Raw genomic sequence first — 24749 nt, forward strand, 5'->3', positions numbered from 1 at the left:
CTAGTAATGCTTCCTTTCTTGGGAGAGTAGAAGTCATCTAGATCAGTGCTTAGAAATATAGGCTTTGGAGTCACTTACTGGGTTTAAGTCCTGATTGCACCTTTTATTTGGGCAAATTTCTATGCTCAAATTTTCTCAGAGTAATAGAGATATCTATTATTTATCTCTTGTTCTTTTGAATATGCACAGTGGTATTTGTATAGAATTTTACACAGTGCCTAGCACACAGTTGGTTCTTACTGAGTGGTAATTATTATAATAGGAGGAAATTAGAAGGCTTCAAGAAAACCCAGTAGCTAGTACAGTAATAACTCTCATGGACTTCCTTCAGTTGTTCACTCATTTTATTCTAGCCTGGAGGTGTTATTGGATATTTTCTGCGAGTACAATTAACTAGCAGAGAATTAGTTGCTCAAAATATGTTCAACTTTATAATGCATGATAAGATTAGTCTGAGTATCTTGTTTCATATTCTATTTAGGTCCTGCACAGTTCAATATTAAATACAGTTTCTACCCTAGTGTGAAAAGAGGAAGAGAGAAATTTGGTTCCAAGAGAAATTCAGCTCCAAAGTTCCCTGAATGTTAGAGTGAGACCATCTGGAATTCAAAATGTTGCTGTAGGTCACTGACAGCTGAATATAGGAAGGTGTAGGAAATGTAAGGCAAAGGTGGACATTATTTCTATGCCTAAATTTGAAGAACGTTGTCAGGATCATGAGTTACAGGTCCCACATAAAGATGCCAAACAGAGCACAAAAGGATAGTTATTAATATTGTATCTAATTATTTAACTATTTCCTTATCCCTTCCCATTACTAAGAAGGGAGGCAAGGGGCAGAAGTGTATAGTGGTTAAGATAAGCCAAAAGGTTGGAATCAGGTAGTCTGGGTTTGAATATCTATATTACCTCTTTATAGATGGTAGGCCTCACCTTCCCCAACTGAAATACTGTAGTAACAATTCTTACGTTACTGGGTTCTTGTGAGTTAAAAGAAGATAAGGTATGTAAAACATGATGCTCAATATAGCCTAACTTTTTTTTTAATTCGTAAAAGAAGCTCAGTCTTATATATCCCCCTTCTTAAGGCTGACAGTGCATGAAGAACTGGATGTCAGGTGAGGTGATTCTGGGCCATAAACCACATTTTCACAGAAGGCTTCATTCGTTTTACTACTTTCAACTATATACTCACAGTGGTTATTACCTGGGGTCTGCAAAGAAGAATAGAAAAGGTGATGAGGTGGCATTTCTTACTTTATTTTCTGAACTCAGACTAAGTATCTGGCTGTGTGTAAGAGCTCTGAAATCTACAAGGTATCACTGGTGTCAGTGCCAAGAATACAACTGTGCCAAACCACCAATGACTGCCCTGGCTTAGCCAAGCGCTGATCAGTCAGGGCTCAAGGCTTTGGGATAAGTGCTAGGAGCTGTTCTGGGGTAAAAGAATTACTGGCTATAGAGGCAGCAAGCCAGCAACAATGATCCCATCCTTTCATCAGGGATGTCAGAAGCACTCATAGGTACTAAGGGGCTTGCTGCAGCAAATATTCACACTCAAGATATCTCCCTTGATGAGCTTTTTTGTGGTCTCCCACCATTTCTGTCCAACTATAGAGTAAAATCTGTTATTTCAATAGAGAAAGTTTTCAAATACTGGCTGCTATGCTAATTACATAAAAAGTTAGATGCCCAGAACAACAGAGTGGACTCTTAACATGCTGTCTCATTTATCTTTGTGGTCCCCTAGGCTTAGCACAAAGCTTAACATACTGATTCTTTTCAAAAAAATTTGTTGATCATCTCACTTATATTCCTTCATCTATTCATGTATAGAGACATCCAATCCAATTTATAATGCCTATTAGATGAGAATATTGAGGTTCAGAGAGAGGTGGGAACTTGCTCAGGATCACATCCCTACTCAGTAGTTAAGCAACGCTAGAGTTCTTTGATTGTAAGCAACAGCTATCCATTGCAGTAACTTGGGCAATAGGCAGATAAACTGACAGACAAGTAAGAAGATACTAGACAACCTGTGGAATTAAGGGAGAGCTGAAGGTTTAGATTTTTGGGAAAGACCTGAATAAGCATCCTCAGGGGTCTCGATGGCAGGAAATCACAAGTAGTCTTTCCACGATTCCACCGTCAGGTCTTCCATCCTCAGCCACCTCATGTATGTGACTGCCCAAGATTCAAAATCCTGACGGGAGATTCTGATTTGTCATCAAGTCAGATCTTCAGTCTTTCACCTAAGCTGTGATCAGGGACTCTGGACTCCATGAAAGACATCCCTCTAGAACACAAAGGGTCAGAGTCAGGGTCAAACTCTCAAAGGATGCCAAGAAACCAGAAAGGCAAACAAAAAGTGTTATGAAAAGAATGTACACTGCATGTTTAAAGCAGGACAAATCCTTTCCCAAGGGCAAAAATTTAACTTTAAAATATATGCAATTTAGCTGTCTAAAAAGTTTAGAAATAGGCACCTGCTTGACATAAAATGATTCCTTTAATGAATGTACCTTCAGACTGATGGCTAATGATCAAGGCCCTTGGGGCTACCTTCAGCTTTGCTTCCTGATGCATGGCCCGGTTTCTGTGTTGGAAGTAAGGAAACTCGCTGTTCCAGGGCTTAACCTATATCTAGAGAATGACTCACACATAATGACGAAAGTACCTGGTGTATAGTATCTTAGCCTTTGCTGAGCACTTCAGTCCCTTGAAAAATCCTATTTGCAGGATTTTTAAAAACAGTATTACTCATGTCTTGGACAAAACCAGGGCTTTCTGAAGTAAAACTCTGACCCAGGGAGAAAGCACGTTAGCCTGAGGGCAAAGAGGACTGAGTTTGGGTCTGTACTCTGTCATTTGCTAGTTTGGACAAGGCTGCTTTACTTTCCTTGACCTCAATTTGTTAATCTATATTATTAATGAAGGTGTTGAACTACACACTTTTTATTGAAATAGTATGACAAGTGAATGTGAAGATAAATAAATGCCTTAAAACTTAATAAAACTACATTTCACTTTATAGATGAGCCTCACTTTCATCCTTTTAAACAAAATTTTGAGACATATAGAAACAGACAAGATAGACAGCAATCAAAGTTTTAAAAGATTATTTAAATTGCTTATCTATCCTGGCTCCCTGACAGTGTAACTCATCATTAAGATTTTATGGCCACTACCTTCTGCCTTCTGATGAAGTGCTTGTTTTGAATGTCTGAGCACTCTGAAATGCATCCTCTCCTCACTACTACTTCCCCAAGTTATGAGTAACTTGGATGAACTGGTGGGCACAGAGGGTTAACGGCCCACCCCTCTTCTTTTTAATGGCTTTCTTAGGAACAGAAATGTTAGGCAATGTTGGTATTCAATCATAACTCTTGGATCTCATTTGAGGCACTTGGACAAGCTCCCCTCTGAATATAAACATTAAACAGCATATAAGCATAAACAAAGAGAATATTATTAGAGAGATCTGCAAATATCATATATATTCTTTCTCTTTGTATATGTAAAATTAAACTACTTTGGTGGTGCCCATAGAGTTTAATAGTTATATTTTATTTTCATCACTGCAAAGAGATAGGAAATGGCATTGGGTGTCAGCGGGTCTTCTTGAATAACCTGGACATTCTTCTGAATTCTAAGAATAGAGCCTTAAGCCTTGTTCTCAAGGAACCCACAGGTGGTGGGGTATGGAGAGGGAGTGCTCTCAATTATCCCTTCAATGCATGATAAATAGGTACAATACATAGCTACCTGTAAGGCTAAAAACCAGATTCTTCAAAGCCCAGCCAGGAGCTCAAGTGTTCTGTTCACCCAGCTCTTAATCAGAGTAGGGAAGGCATGAAGAAGACACAGGAGATAGATTCATGAAGAATACTTGTAGCTTTTATACGTGACCTGAAACCTTAAGAAAGGTTTTTCCTGACACTACCAAAATGAATTCATCAAAAGATAGCCTGCTGATGAGACTTTTCTGCAACTTTGCTGTTATTAGACTCCAGGGAGTAAATGATTCTCATTATTATAAAGAGGGAATTATGGGCTTTTTCTCCATGACCTAGAAGACAATCTTATCTTCATTTTCTTTCTTCCAGGTGGTTATGTTGAACATGTAAATATTCTTCCTGCTGTGAGTATTAGTGCAGCTGGCCAAAGATGCTCTATTTTAAAGATGCAGATGCAGGAAGATAAAAGCATCAGAAACACTGCATTGAGCAAGAGTGTCCTGGCTGCCAGGGTCCTGGTTTAGACAGTGGTAGCAATGAGACTTTTGGTGGGACAATGTTGAAACTGTACTGTCTCAGTCATGGTTCGTTTTTTGTTACAATTATCATGTGTCTCCTCAAATGAGCTGAAATATTAAGGGGCTATCGTATAAGGATACAGGAGCATTTGCAGGGTGTTAATTATAGTCTGACCTCTGAAGAGTCTGGGTTGAAAAACTGAGTATCTATTCTCTATCTCTCCTTCTTTCTCTCTCTCTCTGAGGCCATATGGTCTCTCATTTTCATTTATTTTTGCATCTCCGCTTCATTCTTCTCTTTTTTTCGACACTCCTGCTGAATCTCCATCTCTGCCCATATGGCAGAAGACAGCTGCCCCTGGCTTCCTTATTCACATGCCCTTGACATTCACATGTCAAGCTGTGAGTGAAGACTAAAACCCTCATATCTTTTTCTTCAAGCTTCTAGGAAAGAGTCTCTGATTAGCCCAGTTGGGCCCATTTTATCTACCTATGGTTCAATCAGGAATTTCGTGGAAATCCTAAAGGCCAAACACGGATCCCCAAGAAAAAAGAATTCTCTACTTAGCATTGTGGTGAGCCCTTTATGGGCATTGCCTTTGTCTAAAGTTTATAGAAATTCTATGAGGTTGCTTTACAGTTTCATTTTATATGTAATAAAGCAGAATCTCAAAACAGTTAAGTAATTTGCCCAGGATCATGCACTGGGCAATATTTCCACAAAAACCATTTTTTTAGAGACAGGGTCTCACTCTGTTACTCAGGCTGGAGTGCGGTGGTGCAATCATAGCTCACTGTAGTCTCAAACTCGTATGCTCAAATGCTCTTCCAGCCTCAACCTTCTGAGTAGCTAGGACTGCAGGTGCTTGTCACACAACATGTTTTGGTTTCACTATTTTATTTTCTGTAGAGATGGTATCTTGCTATATTGCCCAGGCTGGTCTCGAACTCCTGGTCTCAAGTGATCCTCTCACCTTGGCCTCCCAAAGCACTGGGATTACAGGTGTGAGCCACTGCTCTTAGCTCCTGCACCTTCCCCAGCAAGCTTTTTACCATCACCATCTCTTGCACTAAAACAAGGTTTCTCAAATTTCAGTCCGCATCAGAATCACTTGTAGAGCTCATTGAAACCAACTTATCTGGGCCCTATATTCAGAAATATTGATTCTGTAGACCTAGGGATGAGGCTGGAGAATTTGCATTTCTGACAAGCTCTTTTGTGCAGCTAATGCTGTCTTGGTCCTTGCTACTTTGAGTCGTACTGCTACTTTTTGTTTGCCTTTCTGATTTCAAAGCTACTTGGTCCTTGCTACTTTGAACAGTACTGCTGTAAACAATCAAGAAGTTAACCTTATCATGAATTAAGAAGTTCCTTTGAATTGTAGCTATACCCTATAAATAATCAGAATAAAATAATTTCATTTATTTGCTTTGTCTAATCTCAATATTTTGCTCATTCTGTTTTTAACACATCTTCCTAAGAAAGAAAACCCTTTCTGACTTGGGACACTTACATTTAGAGGGACTTTCAGTAGTGGATACATACATAATTTTGGAGGCCATTATAGAAGTCACATACATACTTTTTTCCCCTAATCCTCCACTGAGATTTTTAAAAATCACTGCAGTGCTCATTAGAGAAGTGATTCTGAATAACATTGCCTCACTAGGAGATGGCAGAGATCAGTTTCCTGAACTAGGGTATATATGAACTTCAATCTTCTAATCCCATTATAGTTTTTAAGTTTTGTAGTCAGCAAGGAAAATGAGCAAACTACTACTAAACACAGAGATGAATCTCACCCATCAAGTGTTGCATGAGAAAAACCAAGCAGAAAAGAGTACATACTTCATGCTTCCATTTATATAAAGTTTTAAGCAATCAAGATCTATGGGGATGGATGATAAGACCAGACCTTGGCTGCTGCTGGGGCAGGATAGTGACTGTGGGGCACAGGGGTGTGGGTTGAGGAGGTGCACTCCCAGGAGCTGGTGATGTTCTGTTTCTGACCTGGAGGCTAGCTGCATGGGCATGTTCAGTTTGTGGAAATTCATGAGCTTGTATATGTGTGAGCTGAGCACTTTTCTGTGTATGTTGTTATAGCCAATATAAAAGATTCAGATGTGTTTAAAAAACAAGTCATTTGTAGAAAAGCAGGATATGAACTGTATTGACAAACTTATTGCAAATGTGCTGTACTTTGACTTCTAGAAAGAACAAGCCTGAAAGAAAACATTCCAAACCATGACTGTCTCTGGATGGTGGAAATGTGGCTGGATTTACTTTTTGGGCTTTTCTGTATTGTCTAAATTTTCTGCAATGTGCATACATTACATTTATTAATATATCTTAACATATTTAGTTTTTATTTAAAACATTGATTTTGTTAAAGTAAACGTAAATAAGAGGACCAAGACCCACCAAATTCAGAAGCAGAAACCTTCTGCAAATGTCTATTTAATACAAGTATCAGAACAAAAAAAAGTGGCCATGGGAATTTTGGGATCTTGACAATCACTTTATCCCACATAAATAGTATTTCCCAAGGACCTCTTTCAGGTTCTATTGGTATTTATAAAGCAAGATTCATGAAGAAAGCGCACTTAGTAAGCAAGGAAATGATCCTTTCATGAGGTTTGCAACACAGGATACAAATGTCCAAGGGCCAAGTGATAATAAGAGATTTTTTACCAAAGCTCAGAGATACTGAAAACTACAGAAAATCCATTAAGTGTTCTGCAATACTTTTAATATTTGTGACAGTGACAAAAATTGAATAAAAATATAGATGTGTTTGTGGCAGGAATTATAATGCATTCTTTCATTATTTCCCCTTGAAACTCTAGTAGGATAAATCTTTTCAAAAAGGTTATACATTTTATGTTAAGCATCTCAATGTTTTTGATGAAAGAAACCATTAAAGCTTTTTGAGTATCAAAGAAGAAAAAAGAATGATGATGTGATCTTCCATTCTGGTCTCTCACTGTTTCCTGAAATTTCACTATTCCTGACTATATCAAAAACCTAAGGAAGGGAGAGGAGTCATTGGCTGACAGAGCCCAGTGCTAACCTGGTTGGCTGGGTGAACACTGCACTTGCTATATTTTGGAATCAGTCTCCTTGGGTTTTAATTCTGGCTCTCCCAATCGCTGTGTATGGAACTTAGGGAAAATCATTTAGCATATCTGAATCTCAGCTTCACTGGCTATAAAATGTGAGTAACTTTTATTCCTTCCTCATAGGGTTATTATAAGGATTATAAAAATTACATGTGTACTGGTTATCATTTTTTTGCTTTTCATCTCCAAATTTACCCTTCGATACCTGCTCTGTGATAATGGGTGGACATCCTTTAAGCATTTCTCCTTTACCATAAATACAATGTTAAGCTTTCTTAGTAGCAGGCACTGAAGGCACATTAGAGGAGCAAAGGGGCTCTCTTGTGCATTCCTGGAGTTGCATTGACAGTCATTGGTGAGGGTGGAAAGACATGCGGTGGGGCTCTGCTTTTATCATGAACCCAGAGCGTAAGTCCCTCCATGACTCAGCAGCCCCAGTAGGTCTCACCTGTCCATAGTCTTTTCAACAGGGCACTCCACATTGAAGCTTTCTGCCCATACCTCTCCAACACCCTCTGCAAGCCTGCAAGTCCAGTTATCAGCCATACCATACTTATGCCCCAAGGTTTACTTCCTGCTTGTCCAGCAACTGTAGACCAGCTCTGACCTAGCAAAACAGCGCATTTCTCTTGCACCTAGTGAGTTGCAACCTTCTCCAATGAGGTCTGAATCCTAGCCTTGGTAAGGTGGCCCCCTTCCAAGTTTGTCCTCTTTTGGATATTCACCCTCAGCTCTGGTACTATTTAGAGTTCTCTTATAATTATTTTTTTTTCCATAGGGTTCTGCAAACTTTTCCTGCAAACAACACAGTAAGTTAAACAGGGGAAGCTTAGAGTCCTCAAAGATACAGCCTAGGGACAAATGCAGCCAGTGGCTTGTTTTTGTGCAGCCCACATTCTAAGAATGTGTTTTTACATTTGTAAAGGATTGCTTAAAGAATGAGGAGAAGGAGGCAGAGGAGGAAGAGGAGGGGGGACACAAAAGAGAAGAAAAGAAGGACGAAGACTAGAAGGAAAAACAGACCTTATTTGGCCTGCAATGCCTAAAATCATACCATCTGGTCCTTCATTGAAAAAACAGTCCCACCTACTGAAGTCTACACTAGCAATCTGTATTTTAATAAACACTCCTGGTGATTCTGATGAGAACTAAAGTTGAGAACCACTGGATTGAGAGTAGCTATTCCACTGACCATAGTGTTGGTCCTTAACTTATTGTACAAATGACAAAAAGTAATTCAGGTTTTGTGTGGGAGCCGGCAGAAAAGAATTCTCTTCTTCTCTGTAGTGTGGTATGAAGATGGAAGATGCAGCTGTTTTGCTACCACAGGGGCAGTGTCTGGAGCTGGCAGGTGAGAGGCAAGATCCTGAGGACTAAGCCAATATCACAGCAAACCAGAAAAAAAGGCGGGCAGAACTCAGGGCCTGGTGGCTTCCTCGGAGCTGCCAGATCAAGCTCACCTGCCTCAGAACTTGTCAGACACACCTCCCAATAAATTCACTCTAGAGGGGTGTTTTTCAGCTTCAGGACTGTTGATATTTGGAGCCAGATAATTTTTTGCTGTAGAGGATTATCCTGTCTTATAGGCTCCAACCACATCCCGGCCCTCTACCTTCTAGATATCAATCAGCCCAGCCCCTTAGTTGTGACAACCAAAAGTGTCTTCAATTTTGCCAAATGTCTCCTGGGAGAAAAAAATCACCCATAGTTAACAACTGCTCTAGAGTTTCAACTGGTTTGACCTGTGTTTTTGGACACAGCATTATAAATACTTAATGGATCCTGTACTTCTTGAAGCACTGGTATATATACTAAGAGTAATAAATTCAAAAGGTTTCTCTTAGTAACGAATGTCCATATTCAAGGAGATTATCCTTGAGATATTGCTCCTTAAGTGAATAGACTCTGGATTCTTGCTTTGAAGAATATCATCACAAAATGCCCTCTCAAAACCCACATTCCGTATTAGCCCCAGAACTTTCTGGGCATTGTTTCTTATAGGCTTGTGCTCAAAGTTCCCATTCTCAACGGAGTTTAACTTTGATGTGTGTGTGTCTTTCTCTATGTTCTGTGTAACCCACGTGACACTCCATTCTCATTTTCTGATTTCCATGAAATCATTTTTGGGGGCACCACAGGCATGGAGAACAATCCAACAGGAACAGTCAATAAAGGGTAGACATTTGATGTTAGCCAAAAGGCTGAGAATTGATTAATAAAGGGTAGAAACAACATATGTGTACTTACATGTTTTCCATCACTGTTGGGCGTGAATCTTGGTTAGCTGATTTGGTTCAGGTGAGACTATCACATTGATTAATATCCCCTGGGCGTATTAGAAGTGGGGGTAAAAATATAAATTAAGTATTTGTCTCTCAGGGCTTAAAAAGTCTTATAATGTGTGGTAATTTAGGCCTCAGGCATCAGTCTTTAGCTCAATTTCTTGGCCTTCACCGCTGTCCTCTATCAAATTAAAAACAAGCAAAAGAACCTCTCCTGTTGTATTATGAAGGCAGTTCATCTCTCTCTCGATTATCTCTAAATTCAGTTGGGGGTCTCTTTGCACATTCAGAGATTCATCACTGTGCTCAGCCAACAGAGAGCCTTCTTCTCTAGGTCTTACCCTTTGCCTCAGGGAGCAGTAATATAATTCCCCAAAATACTCCACTCTGTTACCGTTTCAAGAAAGGACGTGCTGCCCAGCTGTGTGAGAACAAGGACAGCAGACGGGCTCTAGGTGGCAGCTTCTTCAAGGTTGGCATCAGCCACAGAGCCTCCCTGCCCAAAGTCATGCCTTTCCCGAAAAAGCCTGTATCCATTGCATTGTATTAAGAAAAGTGGAGACATAAAAGGACAACTATTTTGGTTTAATAAAACATTTGGAAGTCGAAACTTACTCTAAAGATTCCCCGTCAGGTTATCCAAGGCTGTGTAGGGTCCGCACCTCAAATCTTACTCAGCATCTGCTTCTGGAGCACATAGTCTGTAACAGAGATTTCTGTTCCCATATTACATAAAATAATCCATGCTTATTCATTACATTTTTTAGTGTCTACTCTATGCCAGACACTGTACTAGGTCGTGGGGTTACTACAGTAAAGTGATACACCTGTGGTTTCAGCCCTGTGGAGTTTACAGTCTTTTAAAGGAAACTGACAGATCACAGGCAAATGAATTAAGGTGGATGAGTGAATGAACTGGAAGCTCTTTAGTGTATCAACGTTGTGGTTGACCAGCTGGTATTTTGTATACCTTCAGTAAATTGACCCAAGCAATTTTACTCTGGATCTTTTGACAGAATTTGCTTATAGAATATCGGACAGCCAGTTGTCACTGGGATTTCTTTCAGTTCAATGACTTTTCTCTTTTGCCTCCTCATTCTTTATTAAGAAAATTATTCAGACTGTAGCTTGCTGGTTTTAGACATTCCCACTGGCAATTGGGACATCTATTTTGGAGATGTAATTGAAAAGACTGAAGAATACACTGAGGACCTTCTGGCTAATAGATGTTGAAAAAGAAGCCAAGATAGTTTGGTCAAGATTTCTGCAGTTCCTGAGTTTCTAATAACAACAACAAAAATGGCCTTTATTTCCTATTGACCCAAACAGTGGCAACATTTTAGTCAAGGTGATTTAAAGGAGTTTAGATAGAGAGGTGGATTCTTGGGCCATAGTAAAGGCAGAAAATGGGTTATTCTGCCATTAGCTTTTACTCGGCAATTTTTTTATCTCCCCAAAACACTTTAATATTGAGTTGAGCTTTTCATCCCCTGGGAATTGGAGAGGCTCTGGAAATAACATATACAGATTGGTTGTACATTTTCTCATTAACCATTATCTTTCTAAGCTCCCTAGTGGCAAATTAGCCAGGTCTAAGAAGTTATTATGGCATCCAAACCACCATGTATGTTTTGGGATTATAATGTAACCCAGAAATATTAACTCCAGCGAGTGGGTGCCTAGAGTCTTGGCAAAGTCCCCCATAAGCTAGTTAGCCAGTGTTTGAAATAAATCCATAAATAATAATAATAGTTAACAATTACTAAGTGCTCACTATATGCTAAGCAGTGTGCCAAATATTTATTATACATTTTCCTACTTAAGCCATACAAGTATTCTGTAAGGTAGACATTATCATCATTTCCCTTTTGCTAATATGAAAAATGAAGGTGGGTTAAATAATTTACCTTAGAGACATATAGCTCTATAGCACCATTACCTTCATCACGAAGTAAGATGCCAATCATCTGGAAGCCACTAAAAGTTTATAATGTAATTGTTCCATTTTCAGCAACTCACAACATCCTGTTTATACATTGCTTCTGACACTGTTCTAATCAGCCTCTGTGCCTGGAGTTAAAAATCATCCAGTCCATTTAAATTCAATCCACTAGAAGATTCATATGGCCCATGAAATGTTTTAGTTTCTAGGGAGGGAAAAGAAGACAAAAATAAAAAGATGCATTTTCTGCCCTCAATGAAGTCACAGTCTATTAGGCTAGGTTAGTCTTTATTTTCTTTGAGTCTATGACTGTATTCTTTGTTTCTTCACTATAGTTTATGGAATTTGGACTAGGAAAGTAATGGAAAAAGATTATTATCCAAAGAAATATTGATATAACTATTTAGAACTCAGTTACTTTGCTATTTGGCAAAATACCAAGCGAGTTTTCCTGACTAACATAGGGATAGAACCTATGGCCTCTATCTCATTATTAATGTTAGTATTAAGTAGGAAAAGCCAGCCTGATACCTAACTATAATAATCGCCATTTATCTGGGGTGTGACTCCAGTCACCAGCTGATAAACTCTGTCTTTTGGAGGGCACTGTTGTCTTCATATCCACATAAATATGCCCCAGAAGTCATGTTTGAATTGCATAGCCTAATGGGCCATGGCTAGCAGTCAATAGGTTAAGACTACCCAAGCCAAGCCAACTAGATTATTTTCCTGGGATTCTCAGATGTTCTACCTCTGTTCTTGCAAGTGGTTGAACCAGTAATACCTAAACTTGGGGGCAATGGGATAGCCATTAGTGTGCCAAAGAGCAAAGAAAGCCTGTCTGTATCTAGAAAGACAAATACTGATGTGTAAAGGGAAACAGCTGTGAGAAATGAAGAGAAAGTCATGAAAATATTTGGATTTCTGGTTGTAGTCTGGTTTCATAAATTCTGGTTACAAGTCATTCCCCAAGCCATTCCTTTATTCTTATAATAAATTCCCATTCTTGGCATAAGCTAGCCTGAGTTGGCTTTTGTTACTTGTCATCACTGACACTTAAGTGATACATAAACTGAACAATCTTTACTGGAGTTGTCATGTAGAGTTGTACACTGTATAACACTGAGGAGTGCCAGTCACATTATTGATTGCATTATATAACCATATGCAGTGTCCTGAATTTTATGGTCATTGAGTTTTTGAGCAATATATTTCCTGAGTGCTTAACTCAATTCATCAAATATTGATTGAGTACCTAGTCTACTTAATCAGTTCTATTCTAGAGATTGTACTAGTTATAGAATACAAAGATTAAAAATAAAAACAGTCCCTACTCTTTACATGGTCACAGTCTAGGAAAGCAGATCAACAAAAAAACAATCACAACATAATGTGATATAGATGATAAAGAAGAATTTCAGAGGGGAACATAAATAATAACTTCCTCAGGAAGTGCCAGGGGAGGCTTCACAGAGAAGGAATGCCTAAGCAAATTCCAGGTAGTAGGAACAGCATGAATAAAAGTATGAGTAAGTGTGGGAGGCTGAGGCAGGCAGAGCATCTGAGGTCAGGAGTTCAAGACCAGCCTGGCCAACAGAGTGAATAAAACCCCATTTCTACTGAAAATACAAAGAAATTAGTCATGTGGTGGCACGCACCTGTAGTCCCAGCTACTAGGGAGGCTGAGGCAGAATAATCACTTGAACCTGGGAGGTGGAGGTTGCAATGAGCCGAGATCATGCCACTGCACTCCAACCTGGGTGACAGAGTGAGACCCCATCTCAAAAAAAAAAAAAAAAAAAGAAGCTTGAGTAAGTGAAATAGCATAGTATGTTTGCAGAACTGTGGATGGTTTGCAGTTGCAGAAGGTGGAAAGAGTAATGAATGAAGGAACAGGGGCCAAATCACAAGAAGTTTTGTATATCAGGCTAAAGGGCTTGCACATTATGCAGTAAACTAAAGCTTTTTACATTGTGACAACTGAGTGACAAAAATAAAATCCTAAGCTCCACATCCAACTGAACAAACCCCCTTTTGGTCAAGGGGACCTCAGAGAAATGTTAAAAATTGAGTTCCCAGTTATGACTGGATAGGAGGTAGAACACACCTTGGTATGCCCCTTGTGTTAGTCCATTTTCACACTGCTGATAAAGACATACCCGAGAACTGGAAGAAAAATAGGTTTAATGGACTTACAGTTCCACATGGCTGGGGGGCCTCACAATCATGGCAGAGGGCAAGGAGGAGTAAGTCATGTCTTATGTGGAAGGTGGCCAGCAAAGAGAGAAGAGAACTTGTGCATGGAAACTCCCATTTTTAAAACCATCAGATCACTTGAGGCTTATTCACTACCATGGGATCAGCTGGGAAAGACCTGACCCCATGATTCAATCTCTCCCACAACATGTGGGAATTATGGGAGCTACAAGATAAGATTTGGGTGGAGATACAAAACAAAACCATAGCACTCCTCCTTATTAACCTTTAACCAGAATTCTTTCCTAAGGAGTACACAGAAACCAGCTCTAGAGAACAAGAAACAGATGACATTCCTTTGTCATGTTTAGCCAATCAGCTGAGGGTGTGGCCAGATTCTCCCTCCATCTTCACAGTTTCCAGGTGACAGCTCACCAGCTTCACAATGCATCCCTTCCTAAATACTGGCCTCCATCTCTGGTCCAGTTTTGGCCAACTCCTGAAAGATGTACAGTGGCAGTTTTCAGGTCCTCTGCTTCACTTTTTGATGTCAGACAGTCAAGAACTCCACCCGCGGATCATGCTAATGTTGTTCTTCTTGAACATGCCACCCATGAAGAGGCATAAAGCTCAATTGCACATGTGCATTCTTCTCTTTTCATAAATATTCATGACTCCTATCACTTATTAAATATGTATACTGGTCACCCATTCAGCATAAATTCCTGTTTTATTTTTCCGTTCCTAGAAATGCTTGCTCTTGACTTTTGTTCAAGAGTACATTTCCAAACCTGTGGGATGACCAGCCTGCATTCTGCAACCCTTTAGGAGAAATAAAGCTCTCCTTTCCAAATTTATGAATCTGGCAATTCTTCAGTTGACATGATATTTGAAGCATCTTGGGGACTTGCTAACACACTGATTCTGATTCAGTAGGTCCAGAATAGAACTTGCACTTTCCATTTCTAACAAGCTCGGTCATAGTGCCAAGGCTGCTGGTACTTAGACCACCACACTTTGAGTAACAAGGCTTTAAGCAGTGAGGCATTGTAAGCTATTAAGCAGGGAATAATATGGTATTGCAGAATTATTCCCCAATGTAGTGGGATGGTCATATGAGGCATAGGATGTGAGGAAGCATTAAGGCAAAAGACCAGTTAGAAAGATATTTCAAGATCCTCATGAGAACTGATAAAGGCAGGAATTAGACTCACTATGTCAACTTGAGGGTGTAGTGCTAGGGAACAGTAGGAAGTGTTCCTTCTTTCCTGCTTCTGTCTGGATTTGTGCTGCAGAATAATGGAGAACTTTAAAATTATCTTCTTTAATAGCACAATCTGTTTCCTGAGTGTTTACTTTTATATCTACTGCATTGTTAAAGCCCTTTAAAATTATTTTCATTTTAACCTGCAAAATCTACTCTTGATCAAATAATTTGCAATCAAGTGGTAATTTCAAGTGGGCTGAATTCAGTACTAAGACAGGTTTATGATGAAAGTCTTCACAAGGAAATGGAGCATTGCAATTTTAACTGGGGACAAATTGTTGCTCCAAACTGTGCTCAGAGACAAACTGTGCTCTGTGTAGCACACCAGAGATGAGGAGGCACCTTGGTTTGCATAAGAATTGTCTGGAATACTTATTTTTAAAATGCAGACACTTTGCCTATCCCTCACCTTACCTCATCCTTACTGGGCTTACTTGGGACTAAGACAACTGCATTTTTAACCAGTACCTCCAAGAGAGTGTGATGCAGTTGAAATATCCATGAGAATAGAGAAATAAGAGTTTAGCTCATTTTGGCAAAAATGAATTGCCTTTCTGTAATGTAAATCATTGCCTGTTACTAGCCAATAGCACCAAACACACAGACAAGGTAAGCTGGTCCCTGCCTTCTAAGAGGTTATATTCTCGACGACTTAAGTGATCAGGAAGTTTTGTATAGCTCTAATAAAGATCCTTACATCCACATCATGCTTGTAAAGACTTTTGTATCTGACAAGGTTCATATTGCATAACCATTGTTAATAACCCAAAAGCAATCTCGAAGAGTTTCAAATAGGTCATGAAACCTCTGTTTTCCAGACCTGGATAGAAAACCTTGGAGATAGTGCTTGATGGACATCACATAGCTGGTTGCTGGCAGAAACACTGAAGCAGAACTTGTAATATATTCAAAACAAGTGAAGACTAGGAGTCAGAAATTCTCCTGAAGGTCAGCTACATCTCCAGCCATCCATGAAGAGCTATCTTTCTCAATCCTGGCTAATATCAGCGCCATCCTGGGAGCTTTCAAAAACCCTGATGTGCAAGTCACACTCCAGACTCAGGTGGAAACAACCATCAGTACTTTGTAAATCTCCCCATGTGCAGCCAAAGGTGGGAATCCAAGGATGCAAGGCTTCTGCCATAGGTGGATTTGTTATGATGCTAATGAAGCTTCAGCCTCAGGGACCCTCATATTGCATGGGTTACTTACAAGGACCAAGATTTAAATTTGTATCCAGGATTGTGATTTACTTTCCTCAAACCAGGCTCCTTGTGTCAGTTTGGGCTCTCTGAGAACTAGACACCAAGATGAAATCAGAGATTTAACAGGTTCATTGAAGAAAGGATGAAGGAGAGAGACAGCAGGAGTAAGGAGAGCATTTAGATAGTGGTGCCAGTCTGCCTTCTGTGAAAGGAAAGAAAGAAGGAATGGGAGTCAGTGCTGGGTAGAAAGAATCTCAGATGCCAGAGAAGTTTTTAGAAGGTCTTGGCCTGGCCAAAGGGGAGTCCCTGAACAAGGGTAGTCACCATAGGAGTGCTGTATCAAGAACAAATGATAGGCCAGATGTTTTGGCTCACACCTGTAATCCCGGCACTTTGGGATGCCAAGGCAGGAAGATTGCTTGAGTTTAGGAGTTTAAGACCAGCCTGGACAATATGGTGAAATCTTGTTTCTACAAAAAACTTTTAAAAATTAGCCAGGCATGATGGCATGCACCTGTGGTCCCAGCTACCCTGGAGGTTGAGATGGGAGGATAACTTAAGCCCAGGGAGGCTGAGGCTGTAGTGAGCTAAGATCATGCGACTGAACTCTAGTCTGGTTGACAGAATGACACCCTGTCTCAAAAAAAAAAAAAAAAAAAAAAAAAAAAAGACTAAATGATATAGCTTTGAAACCTTTCCTGTGCTCAGTCAGTGGCTGAAATAACCAGAGGAAGCACCACTGCTCAGTGGATGTCACTGGGCGGGGGGCAGGGCATAGGGTGTGAGGTGCTGCCACTGGAGGTTGTTAATCCACCCTAGATCCCATGCCAGGTTCTCTCAAGAAGAGATCTGAGTGGCACACCTCAGTGGCCACCACACCCCTCATTCATATATTAAGTTCATACCCCATCGCTTCCTTCGAATTCATGGCTGCGATGGGGAGAGGGGGCATTAATCTGACCGCCACCAGGGTTAACTTTGAGAATTTTCAGTAACAATTCCTGGGACACATACACACCATTTTCTTTCCTTTTAAAATTCACTGGGAAAGCTTGGCTGTGATGGGAAAGTGTTTTCTCTCAAGTGAATAAACACTGAGTGAATAGACACCACCAAGGCTGTCATCAATCTGCCAGCCTGTTGCCTTCAGGGACCTACCATTTAGGAAAACAGGTGAAATTTGGGTTTATTCATTTTGTTAGTTATACAACGATTTTCTTTAAGTGCTTTTCTGTGTGCCAGGCACTATGCAATGCCCAGTTTTCAGGATACATGACCTGGTTCTTGTTCTCATGGAGCTTGAATTTTAATGAGGTGTGATAGACCAAAAGCCAGAGAATGTATAAATAAATACAATCATAACAGTTTCTCACAATTGTTTAAGAAGGACACAAAGTACTATGATAGAGAGTAATGGGATTGGGTACTATTTTAGGTAGGGTTGTCAGGGAATGACACTTAAATACCCTCATTAAAGTGGAGGGTATTTAAATAGAGACCTGGATTTTAGGGATTGGGGTAGGAGAGGAAGGAGAAAAAGAAGTATTCCAGGTAGAGGGAAGTCCTCAGAGTTTTCTAATTTTTTTCTAGGTGTCTTCAGTTTTTTCTAAGTACCTGGTATGCCGGCACACATGGAGTGAGAGGAATCCAAGTATAGAATAATTTTGGAGAGGTGGAAAGGTAGTGGAGATCCTGTGGACCATGGCAAGGAGCTTGAATTCTATTTTAAATAAAAGGAAAAGGCATGGCAAGATAATAAGCAGTATGATGACACTGGAAAAGAGGGAGGTGACATAAGCTAAACTATGGTTTCCTGGTATCACTTGGCTACTGTATATGGAATGGACTAGGGGGAAAATAAGAGGAGAAGTGGAGAGACCAGTTAGCAGGCTGAATCCTGAGATCTGGTGTTGGGTAGAGAGCCCAGAGAGAAGGAGAGGACATGAAATATTTCTAATATTTTTTCAGTAGAATTCAATGGCTTCAAGAGCATCAGCTAGGGTTGCTCTAGTGTTAAAATCTAATAAGACGTCTTTTTCAGAGTGTATTTGAGGGCAGCTTTAATAAATAATATTTAGGAGTTCATATTACAGATTTACAATGCTTCCCATTGTTATATTTTTAATTCAAAAAATTTAGTTATTTAAATACCACTTTACATTTCAGTATTTGTAACTGCTGATTAAATTTTCTTAACTCTATGCTTCACATGCACTGAAACCACTGTGAGTTATTGAGCTTCTACTATATACCATGCACTATGTTAGATAGGCATAGATAGATATAGATATATAGATCTCTGACAGAGAGAGAGAGAGAGATCCTTTTCTGGATAAGAAAACTTAGACTTAAATAATTGAAAACATGCCTAAGATTCTTCCACTTATATAAATCACAGATTCAAACCCTTGTTTATTTGATTACAAGCTTGTTTTGAACCATTAAAGTAAGTTGTCCAAAGATAATTTTTCACCTCTGTTTCTTACTGAACTATAGAAAAGAGAGCTTTTCACGTCAACATGGACAAAGTATAACCTTTAAAAGCATTCCTCTGCCCAAATCTGGTTCTGTATGCATTGGGGAAAGCCATACTTCCAGTATAAATGCCTACCTCCACAAACCGAAATTCACCATCCACAGGTCTTTCTTGCTGAGCTTACCTCAGACAGGCTGCCTCCTGAAAAATGAACCATAGAGTCCTTTTTATGACAAGAAAACGAATCTCAATATTCCTTGAAATATCTCTTAATATCCCATTGGTAAAATGTGACCTGCTTCAAGTTTACAATAAACTCATCCCAGAGATATATTTCATGTCATTTAAAACACACTCCATCTTATTCCCTAAGTAAAGTAATCTCTCTAAACACACCTTATATTTGTATAGTGCTTCACAGCTTGCCAAACACTTTTGCTACATATCATTTGATTCTGAGGGGCAAGTAAGACAGGTGCTATCATCATCATCCTATTTTTAATAGACAAGAAGCTTACTCTCATAGAGATGAAATGACTCGTCCAAGCAAGATTCAAGACCTAAGAAAGGTAGGCAGGGCGTTAGGATTTCAACACTTTTACAAATGCAAATAGTAAAGAAGATGAAAATGGCTCCAAGCCACTTTTTGGGGAGTAAGTTAGCCTTACATATAGATTCACTTCCATATCAGGATGAACTTTGGCCTTCCTGGGGAATGGACTGGCTTGTAACATGTCATAGGTATTTGCAAGAATGGTACAAATAACATGAATGTGAGTCTTTTCTGTATTTAGCTGCTTCTGGCAATATTACTGTATTGATTTCCTGTCATTGTTTTCATTCATTGCTCCTTCCATTCACAGCTGGCCTCTGTCAGGGGTTCTCTTCCTTCTATGCATTAGTTTCTATTCCATTCAGAATCAACTTGAATCAAATATAACTATAAGAGGTGCCTTTTGGACAATACAGAGGTCATATTCATGGAACACAAAAGGAACTGAGATTGTGTGGATTACAAAAGAATCAGATGTGGTATAAATTCATTACACAAATAATGAGTGGGATCTCATGAAAATTGGAACTAAGCCTGTTTTGTAAAGCCTGAAAAGGGGAATCAAAAGCAATGAGTAGAAATCATTTTACCCATGCCATCCACCTACCTATCTGCCCATCCACTCAACAAATTCTAAAATAAAAGTAGACAATCAACATAATCAATAGTTTAATATGATTTGGAGGTTCATTAAAGGCTTTCCTGTGGAAGTGACACTTAAATTGAGACCTGAAGACTGGCTTCTGTCTTTAGCCAGATGAAAAGAGAAGATAAGCATTCCAAGCAGAGAAAACAGGAAAGATGGGAAAGAACTGGACACATTCCAGGACCTAGAAGGAAGCAGTATGTAGATTAAGTAGCATGGGGAACACTTACAGAAGAGGTTGGAATGAAGCAGGAGCCAGACAGATCTGCCCCAAAATTGATTTGGCTTCTGATGGCCAAGTTTGTGTAAGCAGAAGCTAGATGACCCTTGCAAAGATCATTCATTCAAGAAATGAAGCGTAAAATAGGGTGGAAGGAGGGAAGGAAGATAAACACATGGTGTGTCAGGTCTCTTCCAGTGCTAAAGGTCTCTAATCCCATTATTCCAACAAATATCGAATGAAGCCATTTTAATTTCTTGGAGATTTTAAAGTCACCTATCTTCCTACACTGAGTTATGCATCCATTAAATCTTGAGGCTTTAAATGTTACAAACAACAAAAAATAAATACAATGGTATGAAGACAGGGGATGTATGATAGAGGTAGGGAGGGATAGATGATGTGGTATCATCATACCATTATACATTAAGTCTGTTAAGGTTACAGACTTTAGGTGAATGCTCTTAACTTGGGGTCCAAATTCCAACTGATAGACATATGACCAATAATATTGTAGTCTAGCAACTAAGAATAGGGGCTCTTGTTTCTTTACTGTTGTACACCCAGGCCAAGAACAATGGTGAGAGCACCTGACACTGTAACGAGTATTTGGTGCCTGAATGAATGAACGAATGAATGTTACTGCAATGGGGTGTACTGAAATCTGCCTGTTTGTTGTTGTGAAGGGATGATAGCTCCAACTTTATCCGTATGTTCCTAGCAATGCCAGAGAAAACAGAGAAATAATGAACTTATAAGCATCATCAGCCCATAAACTCTTCATTCCTAGGGAAAAAAAATCAAGCTGTTTTTCTTCCTTTGTGTGTCCCTGAGGCTCAGCTCTGGTCATTTCTCTTTTTCTTCAAGGCTGCCTGTGATACTCATCTGACCTGATTTCTCCTGCACAGTGTTGCAATTGACCAGTAGCAGACTTGCCCTTGCCTGCATTTGAGGGGATGGCTGAGACTTTCCTTATAAAGAGCCCTACTTCCAGCATGAACACTAACCCAGTTTATTGGCTCAGAGTGCACAGAGTTGCCTTGTCATTGGCAAAGTCAGATGCAGCCAGTACCAGAGCTCTGCACTAGCTGTGAACAAGGAAGAACAGCTGAGTGAGGAAGCAGAGTGCCAGGCAGCACATCCTTCCGGAGCTGCTTCCTGCCCTGGGCCAGATCCTAGGCACTGCAGCAGTATCTCTGCATGATCCAGGGCTCCTGGAAATAGCCCATTAGGGGCAAAACTCACTGCCAAGAAAACATTAGAACATTAAAAGAGCAGGGACTCATCTGATCATCTGGGTTTCCTGAGGCTCACTCAGTCTGTGTCCACTGGTTTCAGTCTGAGTTCTCTGAACTTTGAGGATGCAAAGAGTGAAGTTCTCTCATGGTTACAGGGAAAGAGATCATAAGAATACTATGGAAAGAGGCCTGAAGTCAAAGCCAGCTAGTGGTTATTATTTATTAATTGCCTGTCAGGTGCCAGGCACACATATTAGACCATATGTGATTGCAGTGAGCCACCCAGATCCCCTTCAAGCTGTTGCTGCAACTGCTGAAAGTCCTATTGGCAGAAAGCCTTCTCTCAGCAGCCCCTTCAGGAATTGCCTCAGTTGCAGAGAGCTGCCTTCCCCAAGATCACGTCCTTCCCTGGGGGCTCACAACCAATGCCTGATCCAGGAGAATCTTTAAAGGCCATATCATTTCAGCCCAATTTAGGACAGCTTTGTTGAGCCTTGGACCTACATGCAGCTCAACTTCTCTTTCTACCCAGTTCTTCTTTCTTTCTTCCCTTCCCTTCCACAGGTGTCTGTTCCAAGCACTTGCCTTAATAAACGTGTTAGGTTAAACTCTGTCTCAATGTCTACTTCAAGGAGAACCTAACATTTGACAGTGATAATAGAGAAAAACAAACTTTTCTCTGCCTTACTTTTCCCCATCACTAAAAAGAATCTAGGACTTGCCCACTCAGTTTCTTCTCTTTCTCCACTCTCTGAAGATGGTCTCACCACTACCACAGACACAAAAAAAGAAGCATTTGGGAAAAGAGGGGGTGAAAGCATTTGGGGCACTGCAGGCCTATTGCTAGGTGAGTGAAGAATATCTGGAGGGTACAGGAAGCATGTATTGTATTGTTATAGTGACTTAACAAGCAGATGACTTGTTTTATTTTTCTTTTGTTTTAAATATTTTTTAGTATTTTAATCAATATTATTATTTTTATTGCATTTTAGGTTTTGGGGTACATGTGAAGAATAGGCAAGATTGTTGCATATGTACACACTTGGCAGTGTGACTTGCTGCCTTCCTCCCCATCACCTATATCTGGCATTTCTCCCCATGCTATCTCTTGTTTTAAAATTACTTTTCAATTGCTGGACTGTGTTCTTGGGACATGACACTATTCTTAACCTGGGCTATATGAGCCATGGCTTTAAAAGGATTACAATTATAATAACCTTCACATCACATGTTATTATTCTCATTTTATAGGTAAAGAAACTGAGGCTCAGACAGGCTGCATTCTAGGTTCCACTTTGCTTCTGTGTGACCTTGAGATATTTATTTAACTTTTGGACCTTTGTGACCAAAAGATGCCAAACACGCAAGGAAACGAACTAAATGTTGAAGTGCCTTCCAGTTTTAAGATTCCAAATTTTTTTTTTTTTTTTGCCAATCAGTTTGAGCTTATGAGGTTGCTCAGGTTAGCCTTGAACTGATGACCTCGCCTTCGCGAGCGCCATGACCTCCGGCGGGAGCCACTTTGGACCCCGAAGATTCCAAATTTTTTATAGAATTGATCATTTTAAAGTATTTTTTCCATATTAATTATGACATCATGATATGGCAATGCAAGGTATTACCAATTAATAAGGTAATTGCAAGATTAGTTTTATTACCCTAAGGTACACCTACATTGCATAGTTGGATTATCTTTAGTCACCTGTGAAATATGCAAGGATGTACTGTTTCCTCAATTTACATTTGGAGAAAGAAGGCTCAGAGAAATCAAGTTATTAGTGTGAAAATATTGCCACTTATATAAGATCCAGGACACAGGCTTGGATTTCCTCACATCTCTTCTAGTGCTTTTCCTATACTACTCCACGGATTCCTTTTAGCCTGATGTTCTTGTATTGTAATCTGTTACTATATAACAAATTACCATAAAACCTAGTTGCTTACAATAACCAGTATTTGCAAATTTCACACAGCTTCTGGGGGCACAGGGAGAGGCTTACCTGGGTGGTTCTGACTTCAGGTGTCTCATGAGGTTATAAGCAGGATGTTGTCTGGGGCTGCAGCTGTGAAAGTTTGCCTAGAACTGAAGGATCCTGTTCCAACATGGCACACTCTCCTGGTTATTGACTGAAGGCCTTTATTTCTCCCTGTCCAGAAGAATCTCCATAGGACTACTCAAGTGTGCTCTCAACATGGCAATTGATCTCTCCAAAAATGAGCAATTCAAGAGGAGAGAGAAGAAAGCTGCAGTGCCCTTTATGACCTGTCTCAGAATCACACATCAGCACTTTCTCCACATTCTACTCATTAGTCATGATTTGCTAAGTCCAACACACATTCAAGAAGAGTAGAATAAAGTTCCAAATCTTGAAAGGAATAATATCAAAATTTTTCTGAACTGTGTTAAAGCGACCACTCTTTAAAGCTCTGCTCTTCGGGTGGCTTAAAATTTTCATACTAAGGGTGGGAAGTGCTTTATTTTCCCCCAGGAAATTCAAACCAGAAGAGTGAACCAGGCTAGAAAAATTTTATTGCATAAGAACTTTATGCAGGTGTCACATTAGATAGCAGTTTACAGGTCTCTTTATTTCTTGGCTTCTTACAAAATTCAGACAAAGCCATAAAACTAATGCAAGGGTAGATGACATCTGCAGTTCTTGCCTTCTTACGATCCATTCCTCTTTCTTCTAATTTTACCTTGGGGAACCTCCATTCACTTCTCTTAGGCCATATGGAACTGATTATTTGAATCCACTTCGTTCAGTTCCTAAGACATGTGATGCAGGCCTGACCAATGAGCATATATTTCATTACCCTGGCCATAGTGGTTAATACTGGGACAGTTAGAGAAACTACACGAGTTCAATGAGAGTCCAAATTTTGTTGAAACTGTTGGGAGCAGTTTTCTTTCTGTAGGGTTTCTTGTGTTCCTTCTATCATATCAGGAGGGCTTTCCTGGGAATTATGTCAGCACAGAAAACAAATGGCACCAAGAAATAGAGAAAGGGAGAGAGACAGACAGAAAAAGACCGAGAGAGACAGAGAAAGAGTGTATGTGTTTGGAGGTATCACTCATCACATCTAGAAAATCTAACATGATGTAGGTGTGCTTTATTGCCAGAATTTTTAGGCCACAAGCCAATAACATTTCTACTTTGATTATTTTAGTGGCAATCAAAAATTCTAATATATTACTACAAGTAATAATATCTACCTCTTATTGAGTATTTATTACATATTAGGACATGTGCTAAGACCTTAATATCATCTTATTTCTTAAAATAATACAATAGAGAGACACTATTATTCTTCATTGGACATGAGGTTCGGAGAGGGTGAGAAACTTGTC

At 39.7% G+C, this 24749-nt stretch overlaps 2 long non-coding RNA genes across 3 annotated transcripts in view; one reads left to right on the plus strand and one right to left on the minus strand.

Annotated features, from left to right (window-relative positions):
- Nucleotides 1–23616, minus strand: part of LOC118147971 (uncharacterized) — a 36162-nt gene extending 12546 nt beyond the window's left edge. The window contains exons 1-6 of one of the 2 annotated variants that reach the window (XR_004734701.3): nucleotides 23401–23616; nucleotides 18879–18944; nucleotides 11597–11804; nucleotides 10273–10358; nucleotides 9623–9701; nucleotides 2083–2296 (exon numbers count right to left, since the gene is read on the minus strand). This is a non-coding gene — a long non-coding RNA (uncharacterized LOC118147971). Of the gene's footprint in view, nucleotides 1–2082; nucleotides 2297–9622; nucleotides 9702–10272; nucleotides 10374–11596; nucleotides 11805–18878; nucleotides 18945–23400 lie in introns of both variants that reach the window. The other variant, XR_013526914.1, reaches the window with a different exon arrangement.
- On the plus strand, nucleotides 478–22008 carry LOC144579430 (uncharacterized). Its single transcript, XR_013526915.1, has 7 exons — nucleotides 478–589; nucleotides 4107–4226; nucleotides 10766–10959; nucleotides 15881–16125; nucleotides 19249–19312; nucleotides 20243–20368; nucleotides 21030–22008. It is a non-coding gene; the product is annotated as an uncharacterized LOC144579430 (long non-coding RNA).
- Nucleotides 23617–24749: the final 1133 nt, after the last annotated feature.

Source organism: Callithrix jacchus, chromosome 15 (assembly GCF_049354715.1).
Source record: "Callithrix jacchus isolate 240 chromosome 15, calJac240_pri, whole genome shotgun sequence".
NCBI lineage: Eukaryota > Metazoa > Chordata > Mammalia > Primates > Cebidae > Callithrix > Callithrix jacchus.